The sequence below is a fragment of the Podarcis pityusensis genome, assembly GCF_964106645.2.
Source record: "Podarcis pityusensis genome assembly, chromosome: 1".
Classification (NCBI taxonomy): domain Eukaryota; kingdom Metazoa; phylum Chordata; class Lepidosauria; order Squamata; family Lacertidae; genus Podarcis; species Podarcis pityusensis.
This window is the reverse complement of record NC_138028.1, coordinates 26,625,242-26,650,850: the sequence shown is the minus strand read 5'-3', so window position 1 is coordinate 26,650,850 and position 25,609 is coordinate 26,625,242.

Below are 25,609 nucleotides of genomic sequence, written 5' to 3'. Positions count from 1 at the left end.
ATTTGGAGGAGGGATGTTGAAATAATCCATTAACCTTGGACTTGTTTGTTCTGTACTCCTTGCTAATTCTAACAGTATGGCTCTCCTACTTTTTTCTCTCTTCCACATGCCCACATGTCCTCTCCAGTCAAATCAACTTTGCCCTTAGTTTCTAAAAATTTGGGACAAATTGAGCAGAAGGCAAATATAAAAGCCTGAAGCCCTGAAGCCACTCCCCCCCCCCCTTTAAAATGTGAACTCTTCCCCACTTCTGAATTCTGGAAAGGAAAATGAAAACAATGGTGGTGCCCTATGCTGATAAACGCCAAAGTCAAAGATGCACAAAGAGCAAACCCTGAAAATGGAATTAGCCAAGGCTGAGGGGAAACCCTGTCTATCATCCTTACAGGTTTGTGAATCTTGACCTTGAAGCTGCCAGGCTGTCAGTGAGTTTTACCTAATACTTTCTGCACTATCAGATACTATTTGAAAATATAGCCTGTTATCTGTAAAGCACCAATATACATAAAAGGATGCTGCCTAGGAGTCTTTGCCTTTTAAGAGATGGGAAGGGGAGACAAGAAGGGTGGAGGTGGATGAACCTTTCTTATACTGTCCTTTCCGGAATATAAAGTTACAGTTTCCCAAGGGGGATAAATAGAGAAGTTCACTAAGAGTCAAGTTCAGATTCTACACATCCAGCGGAATGAGATGGCAGACACCTTAGTAGCCTAGAGTAGGGATGGACAGAGCTAAATATTTCCAGCCTACATAATTTTCAAATGTGTTCATTCATAAGCCTGTTATTTGCTGCTTCTACCTTGATCTGAAAATGTTTAGAAGACCGAAAAATGTACAATTATTATACGTGTATAAATACATACATTATAAAATTTTTTATCAGTGCACACATATCATACATGTATTATATCTAAAACCAGAATTTTAAAAAATATTTTTGGTTGGGCTTTCCTAGCTGAAAATGTATCACTAAATTCAGATGAGCCTGCACAGTTGCCCACTATTTTATCCTTCCGTGGTATCAAGGAATGTTAGAAATCTCTGAACTCACCCCACCTCAAGGGTACAAGCTTGTATCCTTTCTTTTTCCCACCACTTTCTTTTGTATTCGCCCCCAATAGAGAGAGCTTCCCTTTCATCCCATCAGGGGTGATAAGTTTAGCATGCTCTTTGCTTTTGATTTAAATGAGACTGCTTCCCATCTGTGCTATGTTTGATCATCACTGGAGCCAGGCTAGATATTTTTATCTTCCACACTTTGGGACCTTTGCATGAAGGTACCATGCCTTGCCCTTGTTTCCTAGGAAAGATGTATAGAGAATAATCCCACTAATTGGATGAGAAAAGGATAAGGCAGCTGTGGTAACATTCCTGTGATAATCAAAGCTTCCAGTCAGGAATGCTGCATATTTGTGTACTTCTCCACATGGGGCTGCATCATGGAAGGCTGTGAGGAACCAAAATTGCTGAGAAATTAAGACAATAACTTTATTATAGCTTCCAAAGAAGTACCAAACAGCACATGTAGTGGTTAAGAGTGGTAGTCTAGTAATCTGGGGAACCAGGTTCGCGTCTCTGCTCCTCCACATGCAGCTGCTGGGTGACCTTGGGCCAGTCACACTTCTTTGAAGTCTCTCAGCCCCACTCACCTCACAGAGTGTTTGTTGTGGGGGAGGAAGGGAAAGGAGAATGTTAGCCGCTTTGAGACTCCTCCGGGTAGTGATAAAGCGGGATATCAAATCGAAATCCAAACTCTTCCACCTTTACAGAACTAAATCCAGTGTCAGCCACCGATAAATATATAAGACTTCAACAAAAGCGGGGTGGGACTCCTGACTGTCCTATGACAAAGCATGTTCTCCTTCATGGAGAGCACGTGTTGCGGTGGGGGCTATCAAGACACCCACTGTTGCTGGGCGGGGAAAGAGTTTGGCCATCATCAGCAGGGGGCTGGTTGTTACTGGGGGGATTTATATGTTGCCATTTCGTGATTGACAACCCTAGCTTTTAAATGCCCTGCACGCAGCGTTGAGCTTCCTCTTTTCGCTGCGTGCATCGGATCACCCACCCTCCCTCCCTATTTTCGGGTTGTTCGCTTGACCTTGCTATGCCTGTCATGGGGTCGTCTGCTTTTGGGGAAGGGCCCAGTAGGAATTTTGTCCATCTGGCTGATTGGCTGGTGCCATTTGGGTTTTGCCTACTGCGTAGCAAATTGTCACAACTTGTAAGGTTGCAGTTAGGCATTGGTCTGGGAATTGGTTGGTGGAGGGGTATGGATTGGCTGTGCCGACCCCTTCAAAAATGCTGCTGCTGCAAGGGTTTTCCATTAAAGGAACCCAGGGCTTCGCCATGCTTTTGTCCGAACCCCTGTCAAGGGGCTAGGGCCACACAAGAGCCCCTGGGAGCATTTGGGGAGAGGTGAGGAATGGTTCCCAGTCTCATCTCTCTCCCCAAAATGTTTTCCCTTTAAACTGACTTCGCGGTCGTGCGAATGTCAGTCTGACCCCGTGCGGGGTCAGATAGTCACAACCAATGCCTAAGCTGTCAGCATCGCCCTAGAGCCAGTGCACCAACTGGACTCATGCACCTCAACCCCGACTGGGCTAGGCGAGCTGGGTAGCACCGCCAGAGACCTCCTTCTCACAGGAAACGGTCACAGTGCTGTGGACTCACAGCTCAGAGCTGAGAGCACCGGATTCACTGTCTCAATAATACAGTCGTTGCGCAGCAGAGTTTTGCAGAATCTTGCAGAATATAAACCACTCGGAGAGCAGCTCTGTAGAATATCTTCCTTTTATTCTATAACTACAACTATGATACAAAACTATATACAGAGCTAAATATTCTAAGCATAAATCAATGCTACACTGAGAGTCTGCAGCTGCTCTAACAGCAATCTTATCTCTAGGATCTCCAACACTCTCACTCTCTCCGATACACTGACTGACTGACTCTCTCTCTCACACACACACAGATATGTTGCTGGGCAGAATAAGTAGATAGGCAGGACACGCCTCCTCTTCTCTGGAGAGTCAGCAGAGACCATCAGGAGATCATCAGGAGATTCTTGGGTATGGGAGGGGTGAAATCTCCTCATCCTCCCCCATTTCATCCGACCATTCAAGAATCTTTAACATAACTGCAACTTGCACATACACTCCAAAAGTTGTTCTCTGCTTACAACCTTGGTTAACATATCTGCAGGTATCTCTCTTCCCGGCATATAACACACTTTTACAATACCATTTTGAATACACTCTCTAGCTCGATGGAGCTTGATTAGCAGATATTTTGTCCTTTGCTTACATCCCTCTGAGTGGAGCAACGTTATACATGCTTTATTATCCTGATAAACCTGAACAGGAAAAGCGACCTTCACTTTTATGTCATTAAACAGTTGCTGCAACCACTCTATATCCATCAGGGAAAGAGTTAAAGCATTAAGCTCTGCCTCGCAGGAACTTAAGCTTACTGTTGCCTGCTTTCTGCAACACCAATCAAAAAGACATTGATTGTACAAATAACACACTCCTGATGTGCTTTTGCCATCCATTGTGTCACTTCCGAAACTGGCATCAGCATAGATCTCGAGACCTCCAGACTTTTGACTTGTAAGTCTCAATCTATAATCCATAGTTCCTTTTAAATATCTTGCTATCCGTTTTAGCGCTTTCCAATCCTGAACTGTGGGTTGATTGGCATACCTGCTGATTAAATTCACACTCACTGCAATGTCTGGTCTTGAGCATCTTGCTATGAAATTAAATTTACCCAACACACTTCTGAAAAATGTTGCATCAGGAAAAACTTCAGCATTTGCGTCATGCTGGTAACCTGCGACCATGGGGGTATCCACAGGATTTGCATCAGTCAGGTTCAATTTCTCTATTACATCAGTGATCTTACGTGACTGATGCACCAAAACATCACCCTGAGCATTTCTCTCAATCTCAAGAGAAAGATAATTGCTAACTTCTCCTAGGTCTTTTAAATCAAAATGCTTTTGCAACTTTGCCAAAGTGCTTTTGTAGATGTTTTCATTCTTCCACACAAATAATATGTCATCTACAAAACAGATGCAATAAAGCTTATGCTGATTGGACTCTTTAACAAAAACACATGAATCAGCCTTTCCTTGCACAAAACCTAAGGAGAACAACACTTCAGTTAGCTTGGTGTGCCAGCACCGTTTCAAACCATACAGGGATTTTTTCAATTTGCAAACCATTCCCTTTTTTACCTGCACACCATCTGGGGGTGACATATAGATATTCTCATTTAGAACACCATACAAAAACACAGTATTAACGTCATGATGGGAAATCGTCATACCCTCTTCGGCAGCTATCTTCAACAACAGTCTAACACTTTCAAATCTTACTGTTGGAGAATACGTTTCATGGTAATCCTGATCACGTGTCTGAGAAAAACCTCGCGCCACTAGTCTGGCTTTATATCTGACTACTTTTCCACTCTGATCAGTTTTTACTTCGTAGACCCATCTACTGTCTACACACTTCATACCTGGTTCAGCTGGAACCAATTCCCAAGTATTGTTATGTTTCAGGGAACTCAACTCAGCTCTCATGGCATTCAGCCAAGGTTCTGCATCTTTTGCAGACAGATTTTTAACTTCCTTATAATTGACTGGTTCAAAGACCACACCAGAGTTGCTTGTGACCGCAGCGTTAGCAAACTCTTTAGCAAACCCTTTTGGTGGTACACCCTGAATACATTGGTCATGCAACTTTTCATTCTTTTCAACAGATAAATTGCAACACTCTTTCTCAGTTGCTTCTGCAGTGCCTGTACCTGAAACAAAAGACAATTGGTACAATCCATTTACACATTTTGCATACAGAATGAGCTTGCCATCTCTAAGAATTTCACAGCGAGATTTAGCAAACACCACCTTAAACCCTTGACGATCAAGCTGGGAAACACTCAACAAATTGTCCTGAATATCAGGCGCATACAGGACATTCTTAATAGTTGCATTCAGGCTCTTTAAGAACACAGTTCCCTGAGCCACACTCGTGAGAACTGTCCCATCTGCTTGATGAATTTCTTTCTCTTGCTTCTCAAGCTGAACAAAGAGATTCTTATCTTTGGCCACGTGGTTTGAACAGCCAGAGTCGACCACGAAGAAACTCCGCCCACGTTGACTGGAACAGCGAGAGATCAAGGCCTTTGAAGTAGCAGGTGCTTGGGGATTTCTTCCTCCTCCCCCTCTGCCTCTGAAGTTTCCCTTCTTCTTTGAAGACTTCTTACACTGGAAACTCAAATGGCCTTGTGCTCCACACGAAAAGCACCGCTTCAATTTCAAAGCTTTAACAGCAGCAGTTTCACTTTCACTTTCCCCTGCTGAAGACTCAGGCACATTTTCAAGCATATTTTTAACAGCACAGTCCCGGCTTTCTTTAACAGCCTGTCTGCGATCCCACTCATTCAAGAGCACGCTAGACACATAATCTTCTGTTAGCCGGTCAGAAGGCATTGTGGAAATCTGGGCAGCCACTCCATCATAAGACTCATCTAGGCTATTGATCATCAGCATTGCAAACACAGCCTCTGAAATAGCCAGGTCTCGCTGAACAAGGTCCTGTCTGAGACGCTTTAATTGAGATAGATGGCTAGGCAAATCACCACCTTTCTCCAACTGCAGCCTGCACAGCTTCTTAAAGAAAATCACACTGGAACCAGCATTTTGTCTAAGATGCATATCTCTCAACTTATGCCAAACAGCTTGTGCAGTCTCTTGACCCTCTAAGTTCACCAGCAAGTGGTCTGAAACACTCAAAATAATTGTCCCTCGGGCTTTCATATCTGCAGCATGCCACTCAGCCCAATCATCATCATCCTTATCTGGAGGGTCATCTTCTATCGTGTGAAATAGCTTTTCCCTCTGTAAAAGCGCTTTCATCTTTACTTGCCAAACTGCATAGGTTTCAGGCGTGAGGAGAGGAAAGGACAGAGCCATCTGGCCAGAATGTGCACAGGCCATGTCTGCTATTACTTAGAGCAAGACACTTCCCTCGTGCAACACAGATAAAGCCTTGACTCCCTCAGCCACTCTCTCTCCCACTCAGAGCGCAATTAACAGGCAAACAGGGATGCTATCTTCTTCCTTTGGCAGTCAGCAACATACCTCCATAAATCAAGCAGCAGCAACAGCAACAGCGGCAGCTTGAACACTCTGCTCCAAAACAGCTCTGCTTCTGGGCACCGCAAATCAGTCCAGCATGCAGCGTCCGTTCCACCGTCCGGCAATCAGCAACAGAAACCTCTGGCGACTGGGACGCCTGGGACGCCTGGGATGACTGGAACAACGCCAGGTCAGACGACTGGAACAACGACTGGGCCCATAACCGATGTCAGCATCGCCCTAGAGCCAGTGCACCAACTGGACTCTTGCACCTCAACCCCGACTGGGCTAGGCGAGCTGGGTAGCACCGCCAGAGACCTCCTTCTCACAGGAAACGGTCACAGTGCTGTGGACTCACAGCTCAGAGCTGAGAGCACCGGATTCACTGTCTCAATAATACAGTCGTTGCGCAGCAGAGTTTTGCAGAATCTTGCAGAGTATAAACCACTCGGAGAGCAGCTCTGTAGAATATCTTCCTTTTATTCTATAACTACAACTATGATACAAAACTATATACAGAGCTAAATATTCTAAGCATAAATCAATGCTACACTGAGAGTCTGCAGCTGCTCTAACAGCAATCTTATCTCTAGGATCTCCAACACTCTCACTCTCTCCGATACACTGACTGACTGACTCTCTCTCTCACACACACACAGATATGTTGCTGGGCAGAATAAGTAGATAGGCAGGACACGCCTCCTCTTCTCTGGAGAGTCAGCAGAGACCATCAGGAGATCATCAGGAGATTCTTGGGTATGGGAGGGGTGAAATCTCCTCATAAGCAACCACTCACATTGCTTGTAATTTTAATAAAATTGTAGCCAGAATTATGCCAAAAACCCTTAAACTAAATAATGTGTCAATTGTGTTTTATTTGGGGGTGTCTTGGGGACCTTGACACGCAATAGGTATACAGGAATATATAGTGTGCATCTCTTACCAGCAAAGAAATTTCTGGACTTTGTGACGCCATTGAGGCAATCAACATCTGACGGGCTCTATACTGGTCACCCTTATATAAAGCATGAATATTAAGCCCTAAGCATTGCTTTCCGTTATACACTGTGAAAATGCCACATTATTATAGCTTTTCACACATGATGATGATGATTTTTTGGTCAGGTTAATTTTGTCTGACAAGATTATCATTAAACTTCTTTCTTATCTCATCTGTCACAAATTCTCTCATTTCGAAGTTTTAGGGAGAGGACTATGAAAGAACTTGAATGTTAATAAATTCTAAGATTCATACTCAATAATTTGAAAGACTTTAACAGCCTGTTTTGATGGAAGGACCATTATTAACTCAGCTCTGGATGATTTATTAATTTGTAAAATGGACTAATGAGGAGTAAGCGCTCTTTGGAGTTAGAGGACTCTAATTTCAAAAGAGAATTCTCTGAGATAAAGTAAAGAAGCGTAAGAGAACTACAAAGGGAGCTAAAACACTGTATCCTAGAGCTTCACACACACACACACACACACACACACACATTCCATAATACAAAAAATATACTGGAAAAAAAGAAGGATGAATCAAAATAATATTTCTGAAGCATATATCATGGCTCTGTTAATGGACAATATTAAATGGTTTCTGGAAAATCGAGTAAAAAAACAAACCTTAGAATCAACTGGAATGCCAATCTGTATCTGAAGTTAGTGCTATGCTGGAATCTATCCTTCAATTTTTTAATAATTTTCTTTGCCTGAGAAAAAGGTTACAATTTTCTGCCTCATTCTCAAACCACCTTAGAATTTCTTCAGAATTCTAAAGCATGAGGGGTTTGGCACTTACCTCATCATTACAAATTGGCGAAGGGTGGTGTCCCTCCCCCTTTCCTTCCTGTGAATATTTCTCTAGCACTCAGCAGCCTCCCTGGCTGCCCATATTTTTTCATATGAAAAAGTCCTATGAGAATTTCATGTTGTCTTCCCCCAGGCTTTCATTTAAGCCCTGGAGGCACCCAGAAGGGCTGCAAAGTACAATTTAGGCAATGCAATTATAATGAATGTTGTTGTCATGTTTCAGTATGAGCAAATGAGCGGACAAAACATTTTAAGGTGGCATATTTGACTCACTCTGTACCTTGGAACAAGGATAGGGATCTTGCGACCTTCTATGTGTCACTGCACTCCTAACCACACCACTCCCTGCTGGTGTGGCCAATCGTTAGGGATGATGTAGTCCAACAACATTTGGAGGGCCACAGATTCCCCATCCCTGCCTTAGGATTTCACATCTATACATTTATTATAAATAGCTGAGAAAGATTGTGGAACAACTGATGAGGTTTGCTTATACAGTGGTACTTCAGGTTACATATGCTTCAGGTTACAGACTCCGCTAACCCAGAAATAGGGCTTCAGGTTGAGAACAGAAATCGTGCTCCGGTGGCGTGGCAGCAGCAGGAGGCCCCATTAGCTAAAGTGGTGCTTCAGGTTAAGAACAGTTTCAGGTTAAGAACGGACTTCTGGAATTAATTAAGTACTTAACCTGAGGTACCACTATATGTCTGTGGTCCAGCTCCCACCTTTGTCTCTAAAAACACCTTAAATATGAAATATGTCCAGATCAGAGCCATTGTTTTGAAACCACAACGTTTGTCCAAAATGCAGAATGAAGCAACCACCTGTAATTTTCAGCATCATATTGTTGTGGAAGCCAGGAAAAATATTTGTGAATCTTCAGCTAATTCTCAGCAGTGTATCCAAAGACTTTCCCCTTCTTCTTTTTGGCCAGAAATCAATGCATGCATGGCAATGCTTATTATACGTGATCTGAATACATTGGCACTGACTTCTCTAAGCATTGTGATGCTGATTTTATTTTTGTCACTGAAGTTATTCTTGAGGCACCTAAAATATCCAGCCATGATTCAGGTCCCAGCTGTGTCAGATATAGAGAGGCTTGCAAGTAAGCATGCGGTGCTCAGTAAGAGCACAGAATGCAAAAAAACAACAAAAAACCCTTTGTGTTTCTATAAAGTGGGTTTATTTTACACCAGTGGGTACAGTGACAACAAAAGTACCAAGATAAACCATATTCTTAAAGTTAAGACTTTCATCTTGGAGGCTTGGGAGGCTGCAAATCAATTCATGGGATTTTTATTCTGTTGACTTTATTTTGCTTCTTGAAGAGTACATATTCCAAAGCCATTAAAGGACAATTCAATACTGTGCTGACTTCAAGAGTCTCCCCCCCCACAATCCAATAGCTGCAAATTTAATAGTGCTCAAATCATAATGTTGTGCTTTGCCACCTCTTAAAAGAGGACTCAGGAGTTTGTTGTTCTTGAAGGGAGGGGGTGAAGGGAACACATCTGGCTCTTAAGCCAATGGGGAGTGAGGGCAGCTGCATTTTATAGGTTAGCTTTACCTCCAGCTCCTCCTCTTTGTCTATGTGCAACCTCCTTCCCTATGTGCAGTTTGGCCATTAGTCTATTGAAGGGGTTATGTAGGGATATTTGAGTGGGTTTCCTGGTTGACCCTTGGGAACCCCCCCTTTTTTGCCTACTTTACACTGTCCGGGTCTGTTGCACAAGCATAAATCCTTGTGGTGATAGGATACAGAAGTGGAATATCAACCAATGATACTGTGTCAAGATGGAATCAAGATGTACAAGCCTATATTTCCTGGTGTGCATTGGAATCCTCCACCAAATACTTACAATCTGGAGGTGCCCTAAGATTGTGGTCTTAATCCAGTGCCCCAGTCAATTCACCCTTTGTTGTTTTCATATGGGGCTTGTCCACAGCAGAGCAAAATCTGGATCTGCAGCTGTCTGTCTCCCTATCAATGTAGGCCCATCTACGTGGCATCCTCCTTATCCTGGTGTTGTCTCAGATCTTCCCACCCTGTAAATGTTGGGTGTTGTGCCTCTAAACTAGTGGTTCCCAACCTTTTCTTGGCCATGCCCCACCTAAGCATCTCTAAAATCCTGATGCCCCCCGTGGCATCTTATTATTCAAAAAGTGAACTCCTGTTCACGTGGAGGAAGCCTAAAAGGCTCTTCACTGTCAATAAATCATTCTCAAATTGCCCCCCTTGAAGATCAAACCTATCCATTCTTAGGGAAATCAGCCCTGAGTGCTCACTGGAAGGACAGATCCTGAAGCTGAGGCTCCAATACTATGGCCACCTCATGAGAAGAAAAGACTCCCTGGAAAAGACCCTGAAGTTGGGAAAGATGGAGGGCACAAGGAGAAGGGGACGACAGAGGGCGAGATGGTTGGACAGTGTTCTTGAAGCTACCAGCATGAGTTTGACCAAACTGCGGGAGGCAGTGGAAGACAGGAGTGCCTGGCGTGCTCTGGTCCATGGGGTCACGAAGAATCGGACACAACTAAACGACTAAACAACAACAAAATCAATTGCTCCCCTGTGGGGCATGTGCCCCACGTTGGGAACCATAGCTCTAAACACTGGAAAGTTCAAAATAGCCAAGATGGGGGTGGGGAGACATTCAAAGGGGAAAACATCTGGAACTGCACTGGAATACAGAGGACATGATGTGGACTCCAGTGCAGGCAAGCTCTTAGGCCATTTGGTGCTAACTGCCCATTGGCCCTTTGCTTGCAAAACGTAGAAATGTGGGCTTCACATGTAAATGTAGTCCCAGTTAAATCAGCATCATGCAGCAGATGCAGCCTTCACTGTGAATGATTGCACGGTTCAGTTTAAGTTCACAAATACCAGAGACAGGCTAAGGCCAAGAAGTTGTGTTTGGAGCAAGACATGAAGTTTGGGGGCGACAGAGTGTTTTTGTTTTATTAACAGGTAAAGCCAAAAGTCTAGCCAAGAAGTTTGGCCTAGGATCTGAATTACTTTAATGGCTAGAGGCTTTTGGATACGAATATTTGTTTTAGCTCATTAGAACATTGGCCAACTACAACATTTGGATAAGGTTCCACACTCCCCCATTTTCTAGGAGCTTGCTTGTATCATTTTCTGTTTCGCTCCTTATAAAAGGATACAAGCGCTCCCAGCAGGCATAAAAACAACTTAAACTATGCTAATTTCATGGAAACAAAATAATTGGATTTATATCTGAAGGATATTGTCCCTCTCAAAAGCACTTCAATGAATCCTGTGAAATCCAAATTTTTCAGCAAACCTGAGAAGCCTTTTAAGAAGATGGGGGGAAACACTGTGATTCAAAAGGCATTTTGGCAATTGCTTTAAAATAACTATCTCTTTTTAATCCTGAATTGTCTGGTAATAGCTTCCTTTTCGGAAGTACACATAATACATAGCAAAATGAGAAATAACTTAAACGAGCAAAGTCTTGAAACCTTTTTATATAAAAAAGTTGCCCATGGTTGCAATTTTTTTCTTCACAAAAATAAGGATGCAATCTAAATCCTCTGATTAAAATGCAGGTGGGAATCTCTGGCCCACAAGGCTGTTTCCTCCAAACCACACCCATCTAACACCATATATAGTGAGAGGTGTGGGGCAGGCACATATGTGACTGTCAATACCTGCAGAAAACAGGACTGAACTCCCCACAGATGAGCTGATGCATGGGAACTCCCTTCCTGAACCCTTTGACAGTGGCTGAGTGGCTTGTGCCTATCTGCTCTACTGGGAATCACAAGCTTTTTCGGGTTTCTAATGGACAACTGGTTTGCCAGTATGAGAACAGGACGCTGGACTAGATGGGCCTTGCCCATCTAGCAGGTTCGTATTTTGTTCTTAATTTATGTATGAACACATTAATCAAAGAACACATGAATAGGATTTAAGCCACATTAAAATGCATAAAACTTACTTTTTGAGTAAAGAAGAATAGGAACGGGTTGCGAGTGAGTGAGAGCAGCTGGAAGAAAAAGAAGATGACTAAAAATAAAAGCCACTTGGGAGCAACTCTGGCCTTCTGCAGCCGAGAGTTTCTAAACTCCAGCAGTTTGCCACCCTTCTGCATAATCTGGCACAAAGGTTTATGTGCATCTACTTTCAGTGCAAACATCTGTCCCTGTTATACATATGGTAGCTTGGAAATCTGTCTCCTCTCTCAGTTTTGTGTGTTGTGAACCAATGACTAACGTAAGAGAGAGCAAGATTGTTAGAAGGGGAGGAGGTGTTGCCCTGCCCCATCATGTGCTATTTGAGGCAGATAATGCAAATTGCTGGAATTAAGATTGCCGGAAGAAATATCAACACCCTCAGATATGCAGATGACACAACCTTGATGGCAGAAAATGAGGAGGAATTAAAGAAACTTTTAATGAGGGTGAAAGATGAGAGCGCAAAATATGGTCTGAAGCTCAACATCAAAAAAACGAAGATCATGGCCACTGGTCCCATCACCTCCTGGCAAATAGAAGGGGAAGAAATGGAGGCAGTGAGAGATTTTACTTTCTTGGTCTCCATGATCACTGCAGATGGTGACAGCAGTCATGAAATTAAAAGACGCCTGCTTCTTGGGAGAAAAGCAATGACAAACCTAGACAGCATCTTAAAAAGCAGAGACATTACCTTGCCAACAAAGGTCGGTATAGTTAAAGCTAGGATTTTCCCAATAGTGATGTATGGAAGTGAGAGCTGGACCATAAAGAAGGTTGATCGCCGAAGAATTGATGCTTTTGAATTATGGTGCTGGAGGAGACTCTTGAGAGTCCCATGGACTGCAATAAGATCCAACCTATCCATTCTGAAGGAAATCAGCCCTGAGTGCTCACTGGAAGGGCAGATCGTGAAGCTGAGGCTCCAATACTTTGGCCACCTCATGAGAAGAGAAGACCCCCTGGAAACTGCACATCCTTTTACAGATTATACAGTAGTGACTTAAAACTATATAAAAAAGAATTTATATAACTACACAGATGACTAACATGTCAACGAAAAGGATCTGATTCAAACTGTCAGCTTTCAAAAAGAAAACTTCCTGTAATAAACCTTCCCTTTGAGCTCATGGACTTACTTTTGTAAATTAACTTAAACCTTTCCCATTCAGTCAAAATATCAGGTTGTTTTTTAATGAATGTAAATATATATTGGGCCCTATTTATTGTAGGTTATGGAATCCTCGCTGTGTGGTGCCATATATTGTTATATTCCAATTTATTTTATTAAGAAATATATTAACCTATAGAACTCTTTGCCTCCCTTAGGTCTGCTGCCTTCCTCTGGTCGATACAGCTTCTAAAGCCCTCTTTTAACCTTTAAACCAGCCATAATTGCAAATAAGGTGGGAGTGGGGGCTGGACTGCCTGTTCTTGATTAGTGAATACAATAAAACCATACCAGATCAGGATAAATATGTCTATTTTCTTTTGACCACTTGCCAATCTTCTTCTTTTTTTGCCCCCCAGCATTTTTGACACATTGCCTTATTTTCAAATCGAGTCCCTTTAAACCTTTCCAAGTCTTTGCTGTGGCTGCTTTTGCCGCTGTTCAAAGGTGACAGATTAAATCTTTAATTTTTAAGGATTTGTTATGGTGAGAAAATAAGTTTGCCGATGGTTTTTCTCCACCTAACTGTTGGCTTCCCTGCCTTCTGCTCCACCAGCGCCTATGGCCACCAGCCACAACTGCAGTGGTTCAGACATGGGCCTATACTTCACCAGGTAGGTGCCTGAAATAGCCGGACGTAATGGAGAGTTACAGAGAAGAAAGGACTGCTTGAGTACTCTTCGTCTGTTGTATTTCCCTGATATCACAAATCAACCAGATGCAGTGGAGTGGAGTAAGTCAGCGAATGTGATACAAGAATAGCTGCCATTCTGACATGAAAAGTTCTGCTACTACATAGAGCTTTTATGTGAAACAGAAATAGGAAAAGATCAAAGATCAGATGAAGTCAAGCATATATATCCCACTATCGAGGACCAATCTAAGAAACATTTGTATTTCATTGCAACCAATCTATAAACTGCATGTATTTTAAAAATGGTTCCCTCTGGGAATGCAGCTGGTTGCAAAGAGTCTTTGTAAAACTAGTTTTCCTGCTTGCTGGAAGATCTCCTTTGATTATCTCTCTGATAATCCCCAAGGTCAGTAGCATTCCCCTGCTGCCTGCCAGATGTTTTGAACCATGATCCCTAATGGTGGTCATGATGGCTTGAGAAATCTAACATCTAGATGGCATCAGGTTTGTGGAGGCTGCCTTGGATATAGGGGTAATAATGGCAGTTTCCTGCTTGGTAAAAAATTGTTCTGTAAAGCTAAAATATTCCTCTTGGTTTATCATCCAGCTCTGTAGTTCTTGGACAACCTGTGGTCAAATGTCTGGAAACATGGGCGAGGAGCAAGTATAGCATTGCGTGTTTCTCCTGTAGTGCTGCAGTGAGTGTTTTCAGAAGGATGATTTGTACTTCAAAGTCCAGGGTTCGTATATGCTTGGGGGCCATGACTGGTTTGAGAGAGCTGTGCAGCAGCAACTGGTGAGGTGAAGAACCATGGGTCAGGAGTGGGGCATATGCTTTATATGCTAAAGGTTCCAGATTCAATTATTGGCAATCTCTAAGTAGGGTGGGAGAAGACTGTTGACTGAAGAGTTGCTGCTACTCAATGCAACCAGTAGCCAAAGAGAGGGGAGGAGTGGCTTCAAAGTGCGCAAGAAAATGAAGTGGGATGGGCAGACTCAAGCATGCCCCTCTAAAGAAAGTAAGTTGTCTGTGCTCTGGTAACCTCTAGGTTTGATTACTACAATGCATTATTCATGGGGCTGCCTCTGGAGAAGTTCAGAATTTAGCAACCAGGTTGCTCACTGGAATAAGACAGTTTGAGCATATTACACCAATCCTAGACCAACTGCACTGCCAATTAGTTTCCAGGCCCAGTTCCAAGAGCTGGTTTTGACCTATAAAGTATTAAATGGCTCAGGACCGCAATACCTCAAGGACCACCTCTCCTCATTTGAACTGATCCATACCCTGTGATCATCATCTGAGGCCCTTCTTCGTGTGCCTCCTCCATGAGAGGTCTGGAGGGTGGCAACACAAGAACTTCCCAGGGAGGCTCACTTGGTGTCTTCATTACATATTTTTAGGTGTGAGGCAAAAATATTTCTCTTCTCCCAGGCTTTCGGCTAATTAAACAATCTATAGTTTTTTAAACTGTATGTGTGTGGTGTGTGTGTGTCTTTTGTTTGTTACTATGTCATGTATTTTTCTGTTTTTCTCCTGTGAACCATTCTGTGGTTGATGGATAAAGGGTAGTATATTTAATCAATTACAGTGGTACCTCGGGTTAAGAACTTAATTCGTTCTGGAGGTCCGTTCTTAACCTGAAACTGTTCTTAACCTGAGACACCACTTTAGCTAATGGGGCCTGCCGCTGTGCTGCCACCGCGTGATTTCTGTTCACATCCTGAAGCAAAGTTCTTAACCCAAGGTACTATTTCTGGGTTAGCGGAGTCTGTAACCTGAAGCGTCTGTAACCTGAAGCATCTGTAACCCAAGGTACCATTGTAAATTAGTTATAGGTCCACCTGAAAATAAGCAAGATATCATTGCACTCCACTCTGAGCATTGGTAATAGTGAAGTAGATGAGCAACTATCTGACTCACCCCTCTCCCTGATTTCAGGTGATTACCCTCTCCCATTTACATGCAGCACTGCCTACACTCCTGACATTCCCAGGCGTGGTGTTCAGAGGACTGCAGAGGAGGGGAGGGAAAGATTTCTTCTGCAAGCTGTCTTCCACTTGTGCAACCACCAGATACAACCCAGTGTTTATGAGTGCAGAATTTACAACAGTGCAATGTTCCAGGTCTGCAAACCAGTGGTGGTGTGTGCGGCTAGAGTACAAATGCTGCAATCAGTTTTAACTTTGTACACCAGGCCATGCACACTGACCTCTGTCTCTGTCCTCCACTGATTCAAGCAAGAGGCACCATCAGAGTTCAAATACACATTCCAACTGAGCAGGGCAGGAAGCAAGATTGGTGAGGAGTGTGGCCTGTGTGGTGTGGCCTTGAGATTATTCCTAAGGCCAGATAGAAGGGTCTGGAGGACCTACAGTTCCCCATCCCATATTTATAAAATGTGCTTATATGCTTTGGATTATTCTTAAAATGCTTCGGACATTAATGTGGTCATCACTATATGTTGTAAATAAAATCATCATCATCATCATCACACATATCCCTAGTCTCAGCATTACAGAATCCGGAAACTTAAGAAGAAGAAGCTAGCTGCAAGTGAAGGAATACAAAGAAACATAGAAAGTGGCTTTCTTTAAAACATCTTGGGATGTATTACTTAAAACTCATCAAGATAGAAGCTGCTTTATTAATTCATCTTTCTAAATCATCAGGCTGAGAGTTTGGGATCACTTAGTAATCAGTGCTATTAATAATGTAATTATAAGTGCTGGATTCCCATTTGTACTTGAGGTTTCTTCTCTTGCATGAATCATGCGGGATTTTTCTTCTTTTTTAAAAAAAGTTTTGGACTAATTTCCCTGCTTTTTGTTTTCTGACACTTCTAATTACCTAATAGCTCTATTCACAGTAACAGCAGCTGGTGCCTGTACAAAGCAAGGGGGATCTGCATAAATAATATTGAGTTATTTATAAGGCGTCTTTTGTTATTTTATTTTGTTAAAGGTCTTTAAAAATGCCTTGCTGATAGAGGTAGGAAGAATGCTCCATTCGAGAAGGGTAGGTATTTTCAAAGCATTCTCAGAGCCCTCAGAGGACTGTTTGTAAAGAGATGTAAAAGTTGTGAGGAACATGATAAGACAGGGAGCGACTGCAAAGATTCAATTACGATGGGGAAACGATGACTCCTATTGCAAGTTCTCCTTGCATTGAGAAGAGAAAGAAGAGGTATTTGTGTGGAGATGACTGTTGTGGTGCGAAAATGGAGGGAGTAAACAAGAGATATAGATGTAATCAAGCGTGAAAGGGAGGAGACTTAAAAGGATACAGAAAGTATGGAGGCAACTAGCAAAGCAATAGATTCTTCTGTGAAATACAAAGTGAATCTCAAGATCATTCATTTGATGAAATTGTCTCTTTCCCTGAAGCTTAGTTGGGAATTGGAAAGTTTATATTATGGGGCCTTCCAGATGTACCATTTATATCGCTATAGCTGCTGCTTGTGTGCCAATATTTCATTTCCCAAAGTTAAATACAATTCTGCATTCTTTGTTCCTTTTGTTCCTTTTCTATCTGTTTTCCGTGGTCAAAACACTTTCTCTCAAATGAAATCCTTCACCTTTTGCTAATTTGTACCACTGGAAATGGTAGCGTCAGTCAAAGACGTCTCACTGAGAACAAATGCATTAGTGACAAAAGATGTTTGCCCTGCTTTGTTTCCCCGCTGAAAACAACCTCAAGCAGTGGCAAATGTTGCTGGGATCTGTTTGCAAGGCTGATGAAATGCAACCATTGTCTTCTCTCTGTTGGTGTCACACTCTAATTCCATAGCTAGCAAGCACATGCACACTTGACCCCAGCTCAGATGACAATTATACCCTTGAGTATTGCCAGCAAAAAGCATTGTTTATTATAATTATTATTTATTGTAATTATATACCTCCATATACTGGGAGGTTTCAGGGCGGTTCACAGAATAAAATCAAAATATAAAACCACAAAATACATAATCTAAATGAAAACAACCACCCAATAACCCCTTCCTCAAAAAAAATCCTCTTTTTAAAAGGGCACAGGATGTACACTGAAGGACATGGATTCATACATAATCTATGAGGTTTTGTTTTTAAAATTTCGATAGCCAAGGATGCAATTTATGCCTTTGGCTGCTCTGAATTTGCCCTTGTGCATGGAAACAGTGCTGTGGTGGGTACAAAACTGATGTTTGTTGGACTGTGGACAGGCCATCTGCCTCCCAAAGACAGTGCAAGAAGGTGCACCTTTTTGAATGATGTAACAGATTCTCCTTCTGAATTCTCCCCATCTCTGCTTGCCCTTGACTGGAGTCATTTCACCCCCAGCCATTTCCCCCCCACTTTCCTGTTGTGTGTATAAGTGGCTCCCAGTTCCTTACCTCTCACCCAGTGCAGCTGCTAACTTTCACTCAACATCGTTCCATGCTGTGTATGCGACCCCTAGTCTTGCATGCTGCTTGACCTCACTTTCAGTCACAAATAAATATTTTTGTAACTTTGGATTCCTTGGTTCTGATCCTTATTCCATCAACAGGAGGCATCTGGGACTCTCTAGGAACTGCTGCTTTGACAGGCCCTGCCTCTTATTTGCTGAAGCCATCCTTTCCAAATTCAGCCTTGAGTTGGGGTTCCCAGGGATATTATGATAGGGCTAGATGGAAACCATGAGCAAAGTTTAACAGCCACAAATGAATGGAGTTCAGGTGGTAACAATTTGTATTCCCCAACAGCCTGCACTGGATTTGAACTGGTGACCCAGATAAAGAAAACTGCTAGATTACATTACCAGCCCCATGAGTGATCAATGCCCTCACTTGCTCTATTAGCTGATTCTTTTTTCGTTAAGGAACATTTGGTAACTCTCAAGCTGAAGTTCGAGAGGAAACCGATTGAGAAACCAGCTTGAGAAAAAACACACAGGGCAGAAATCCCAGGGACTTGCCTGACAGCACATAATAAAGATTAGCTTAACACTTCAGTGGTAGAAAAAACACACACAAATGCTTCAGACCACCCTGTTCATGAAACCTACCAATTTCCCAACATTCCCCCCCCCCCATGATCAGAAATCACCTTTGCAATTGAAACCTTTCAATGTTCTCTCCAAATTCTTATATTGGCAGCCATGACCACTCTTAATTTGATTTTTACACCTCGATCCTAAAATTAGTAGCTTATGCATAGATACTACTAGTTTCAGTGGAAATTATTTCCAGATATGTGTGTTTAGGACCCCTGCTGTGTCAAATAATAGGTATTTTGTTTTAACTCTTTAAAGTAATATATATATATATATATATATATATATATATATATATATAATTGATGCTAATAAACTGGTACATTATTTATGAGCCATTAAGGATGATGCCTAGCAAAGGCTGGATGGGTTAGTTTATTTCCATTCCATATCAGTTTCACATGTAGTCCATCATAGGCTGATTCACTGACACTACCCTATTTTTCCAGACTTTCTAAATGTACATACACATTCATTTAAACTGCATTCATTTTTTCCCTCTGAAGTGTGCATTGATGTGCATTTTCCCCTTTAGAATGTTTTCTCTCTGCCTTTGAATGCATTCCCCCTAAAAATGCATCGCTATAAGCATAAGTATACATACTTATGAGTGTTCTCCTGGGCACAATCCAATTGACAGCTATATTCCTTTCTGCATATATGTCCTGAATCAGTCAACTGGACATCTTTAAAATCTGGATCAGAAAAAAATGTGTAGACAAAGCTCAGTGGTAGAACACATGCTGTGTAGGCAAATATTCCATCTCTAGCCATTCCGGTGAAAAGGAATTCAGGTACTAGATCAGGGGCAGGGAACCTTTTTCAGCCCAAGGTACACATTCCCTTCTGGGGGAACTTCCCAGTGGCCCATGCTGGCTTTGGCTACAGGCAATGTGGGTGTAACAATGCTTGTAATTTTTGCTTTTGTATAGTAAAAAGGTAAAGGTAAAGGACAGTTAAGTCCAGTCGCAGATGACTCTGGGGTTGCAGCACTCATCTCGCTTTACAAGCCGAGGGAGCCGGTGTTTGTCCGCAGACAGTTTTTCCGGGTCATGTGGCCAGCATGACTAAGCCACTTCTGGCGAACCAGAGCAGCTCACAGAAATGCCGTTTACTTTCCCGCCACCTATTTATCTATTTGCACTTTCTGGCGTGCTTTCGAACTGCCAGGTTGGCAGGAGCTGGGACCGAGCAACGGGAGCTCACCCCGTCGCGGAGATTCAAACCACTGACCTTCTGATCGGCAAGCCCAAGAGGCTCAGTGGTTTAGACCACAGCATCACCCACATGTATAGTATAGTAGGCTAACCTTTACACAAACATCTCTTAATCCTCCACACAGACAAGTAAGAGGCATTGTCAGAGCTCAAGGTCAAATTGCAGCCAGGCAAAAACACTCAACAGTGGTGTGAAGAAGAGCTAGTGAGGGGTATAGTCTGGGGAGAGGGGATGTGGCCTGGGAAGAAGGTTTAGAGACTCCACCCTGGATGTGAGGTTCACCATCCCTGTAGTAGATACTGGGAAAGACCTTCACCTGTAATCCAGGAGAGCTCTTACCAGTCAGAGTAGCTAATGCTGTGCCAGATATGTTTATTGTGTTCATTTCTTATACACATAAAATGGAATAATTAATAATAAGAATAAGAATAAGAATAATAAGAATAATTTTTATTTATACCCCGCCCTCCCCAGCCAAGGCCAGGCTCAGGGCGGCTAGCAAGCAATAATAAAAACAAGTTGAATGAATACAACTTAAAAACAAGATTAAAATACAACATTAAAATATTGAAACATTAAAATATTAAAGCATTGCACAGAAGTTATGATGCATTTTCTGTTATCGTGACATTATGGGTGTTCCACATGCTGAAGAAGTGCTAAGTCTGTGATCCTTTGTCCATATTTACGACTACTATTCTCATTTTAATGTTGTCTTTCCCTCTAAAATAAAGAGTTAGTAACATTATTGGTGATGGGGGTTCCACACAACCTTAACTCAAAGGTAAATTCTGCCAAAATTTGAAGCAAAATGGGGTAACATGGAGGTTTAAACACCCACAGAATTCTGAAGGATACTTCAATAGTAACTGATAAGCCTTCGTATCTGGTGATTGTCCAAACTTTCACAGGAAAAATAGAATGTGTGCTTCCCATTTATACACTTAAGATTTTACGACCTTTCACACCAACCTGCTTAAGTCATGATTGATAAAACTCATCAGGACATGTGGTTTTCGTAGATGTGGATAATTGACTTGCTCATCAGCCCATAAATGGAGAACTGGGAAACATTCAGCTAACAGAAGTCATTAATACCTCTCCCATGACTACTGCAAATCCATTACATATTTGATTTCATGTAGTTACAGTCACCCAAAGGAAGAACATCTGTGTCATTAATGACAACGCCAGCCTGTACTTGTAAGTCTGAGAATGTCCACATTTGGCTCAGTATCCATTTCATACTATGTGCTTCACACTTGTGTTAACAAATTCTATGGCATCTATAAGAGGGAGAGGAGAAGGAGCTTGTAAACCGATAGCCTTATTTTTTCTTTACGTCCCAACAAGACTGGTATTACTATGGAAGAACGGCACAATTTAACCTGAAACCTTAACCTGAAATTCTTAACTGTGTAGTTTGAGGATGTGAGAAGAGCTGTCATTTGTGGCAAAGCATTTGTACAGAAACTCATCAGATGGCAATACTAGCTGCATGAAGAGGTGATCAGTGTGAAAGACAGTGCAATGATGTCACCATACAAGAATTCTCCGCTAGACACAAAAAGAAAGGACTGAAAAAAGAAAACCCTTTGAAATCTCACACACAAATATATTCAGGCCAGTTCAGTGCACTACTAACATTGGTGCCACTGGATTTTTTTTGGGGGGGGGGCACCATGGTAAGCAGTTCTGAGCGATGCTTGGACAAAATTTCAACAGGGGAAAGTTCAGACAATATTATTATTATTATTATTATTATTATTATTATTATTATTATTTTATTTATTTATACCCCGCCCATCTGGCTGAGTTTCCCAAGCCACTCTGGGCAGCTCCCAATCGAGTGTTAAAAACAATATGGCATTAAATACTAAAAACTTCCCCAAACAGGGCTGCCTTCAGATGTCTTTTAAAAATAGGATAGCTGCTTATTTCCTTGACATCTGATGGGAGGGCGTTCCACATTTGGGGTGCCAACAGTGAAAGAGGGGGCAGTTGCTGGAAATTGCAAGTCTGACGAGTCCTGTTGAACTCAGATCCTGCTTGTGGGTTTGCCATGTGTATCTGGTTGGCCACTGTGAGAACAGAATGCTGGACTAGATGTGACTTTGGTCTGATAGAGCAGGTTTCTTCTTCGGCTTCTTATACAATCCACAGTGTTTTGGATGGTGACTACACCCTGGTATGGGTTTGCTTATTCAACAGATTCTAAAGTTTCATTTTAAGTGCATTCCCAGTTCTGTCTCCATGACTTATGTACAATGTTGCTTCTCTATGGTTTCATCTGAAATGCCAATGATTCTTTCCTTCACCAGTTCTGATAAGAAGAAAGCAGCTCTGCTGGGCCCATCATTCTATATAGCTGATCACATTTGAGAATGTAATGATACTGGAATAAATAGTCCTGCCCTGGCTAGCTTGGACATTTGTATAGAGGTTGGTGGTAACAGATATTTGAGACGCTAACTAAAGGAGCTTCACCTTTTAATGAACTGGGGGGGAAATGTTTATTTTAAAAAATGTTCACCTCTCATTACATGTTGGATTGATCAATCTAAATGTCTGTTTAAAATATATACAAATAAGATAAAATATTTAATGTAACATTTGTCTTAATGGAGACAAGTTTCCTTTCAAAGGAGGTCATTGGAGGCCTATTACATTTTTAAACATATGGTAATAATAATTTTATTTTTTATATGCTGCCCATCTGAATGGATTGCCCTAGCTACTCTGGGCAGCTCCCCAACAAAATATTAAAAACACAATAAAACATCAACCATTAAAAACTTCCATGTACATCCCTTAAGATGTCTTGTCTTCTAAAAGTCATAGTTATTTATCTGTTTGACATCTGATGGGAGGGCGTTCCACTGGGCAGGTGTTACTACTGAGAAGGTCCCGTGCCCTGTAACTTCACTTCTTGCAGTGAGGGAGCAGCCAGAAGGCCCTCGGCGTTGGACCTCTACTCTCAGGTGGAGAAGCTCCTTCAGGACAGGTGATTAATTACAAATATATTTGTTAAGCACAGATGTTCATTTAAAACTTCGCGAGAGTTAAATACGCCTGCCTCATATCAGATATCCAGAGAGATACCCTAAGAAGGTACCTTTTCTGAGTTGGTAGGGTCCCAAAACACATGTCTTTCTCTCACGTTCTCTCAAAAAAATGGCTGCCTCTCCAGATTCCTTTCCCAGAAACATGGAGATTAAATCCTTAGCTAGGGGAAGGTATTCTCCTTTTCTGATCATCCCCCCCTCTGCCATACAGAACATTTCAGTGCAGTAAGAAGCAATAGTCTAACAATTAACTCCATGAAGACTCATCACCTGAATATCCTGAGCTATTATTAACACTCCTTATTCATGTTCAAGACTCTGTTGAGGTATTTCCTTAAAACAACCCACAATAGTGGTTCTATTCACAGAAACAGTAAACTCATAACAGTACTTTGGAACCCATGTATAGAGTATTGGGACACATGTAATTCATATCACAATGTTTAAATGCATATTTTCCGAACAAATTGAATAATCCATTTTTTCCTTACAGAAAAGAAAGAAATAAAAATTAAGAAACCAGATTCTCCCCTCCCCTAGGATAGAGAAAGGGAGAAAGTATTTAGAGTTGTTTGGAGAGGATCCCAAAAAGAACTGGAAATATCTAACAATACAGGGAGTTCATTGCTTGAATATTTCTTTAGCTCCGCAATTTCTGCAGCTTTGAGTTCAAAGATGTGGTAAACAGCAGAGTTTAACTGATCCTTTGCTTTCAGAAAGCCAGGTCTAAACAGATAGCTTCACTTAATGTCCAACAAAATAAGTTTGGAGTGGCAGTGTTTTGAGAAATGTTCCTTTTTTTAATCAGGAGAGTGCTTGTCCATCTCTCCATCACTCCCTATACATCAGGTACAGTAAAGTGTGTGGAAAGGTCATTCATGATGAGTGTCACTAATAGGCTCTTCTACTTGTCTTGACTGTGAATGGGATAGATCATGGACATCATTCACAAACTGCTTCCCCTAGTGCCAATGAACATATTTGTGCTGCGGCAAACTCCAGGTTCCTTGGGATTCTGTGTGAAAGAATGGGACTGTTTTAGCCATTTTGTCTTCTGGTTTTGGTTGTAAACTGGTTGCTTTTCGTTTAAGATACCGTTCTGATCAGGAGAGTCAAAAGTTCATAAAAGTGTCAAGAATCCAGTCAGAGAAATTCATAGAATCGTAGAGTTGGAAGGGACCCCTAGTTATTTAGTTGATGAATCTCAGCTAAAGCATCCATGACAGATGACCATTCAACCTCTGCTTAAAACCTCCTATGAAGCCAAGTCCACAACTTCCCAAGTGAGTCTGTCCACTCATGGGAACTTCAAGGAAAAAATTACACCTAAACATTTAAGTGGGGGGAAGGAAAGAAACCTAAACAGAATGCCACTGCCCTATTGATTGGCTAGAAAATGTTGTAAGGAGTGAAAGTAATGTATATGAGACAGCAAACAGAGACTTGTAATTTAGAGCATTCATGGGGACACAGAAAAGAGCAAAAATCAGGATTGCAGCATATCTAGATAAAATAAGCTAAATGGGATGGGCAGGAAACTGCTTGGGTAGAGAAACAGTCTCAGTTAGTTTATCTGGTTGTGTTTTCCTGTTGTTTTTATTTGCTCCTATGGTTCAAACTGTTCAGCTGGATTAAAATATGTTTTTCCCCCTAATAATAATTTCAGAACAACAGCTTAAATTGATGCTTTAAGACATATTGTAAATACTAGATTTGTTTTGGTGTATTACAGTGGGGTACCACGTCCCCATCTGACCCAGGACACGGTCTGACATTTGGGATTTGGCCCTGATCTGATCCAAGGCCACCCAGATCCAGATCTGGGCCCCTAATTATTTGGGGGGCTAGCCCTAGTGTTTGATGTTCAGGAGGGTGGCAGGGGAAGGAAAAGGTGCTGCATCTTCTTCTGCCTCCCAGCTGACTGCTTGGCAGGCTTCAGGGAATGAGCTTTCTCCTCCCGTGGCAGTAAATAAGCAGAACAAAGGAAAATGAGTCTTCTTACCAGTTAGAAACTTTAATAATCACAGTGAGAGAACAAAGAACACACCTCCTAGAAATGGTGGTATTCCTAATTAAGTCCCCCCCCCCCCCCATTAAACTACGCCACTCCTACATCTTGTAATCTGAGCTTGGAGCCACTGTGTTTTCTGTTCTGCCACTTTCTGAGCTCTCCAGATTGCGAATCTGTTAACTCTCTTCTAGTGTTTCTTCTGCTAGTTGTTCCCCATCCAGTATTTCCCAGCTTCTGCCTTCTGAACTATGCCCCTCTGCAAACCACTGTTCCAAATCTATACTGTCCTCCTGCTCATGGGAAGATTCAGGATCAGGAGGAGGGGGTGGCTCCCACCATTCTTCCTCAGCGCAGCCCTCCTCAGCACGGTCCCCAACACTGCTTCTGCTCCCAAGCTGGTGAGTGCAGAGTTTAAAACTGCTGGATGCTGCAAGGAACATGCCAGGGAAGTAGACCTCTGGAGCCAACAGGGTTGAATCCTCCACTAATCAGCTGGTGAACAGAGTGCAGTCCTGCTACCTGCCGCTTTGCTGCCTTGCTGCTTTGTCCATGGGGAATGCA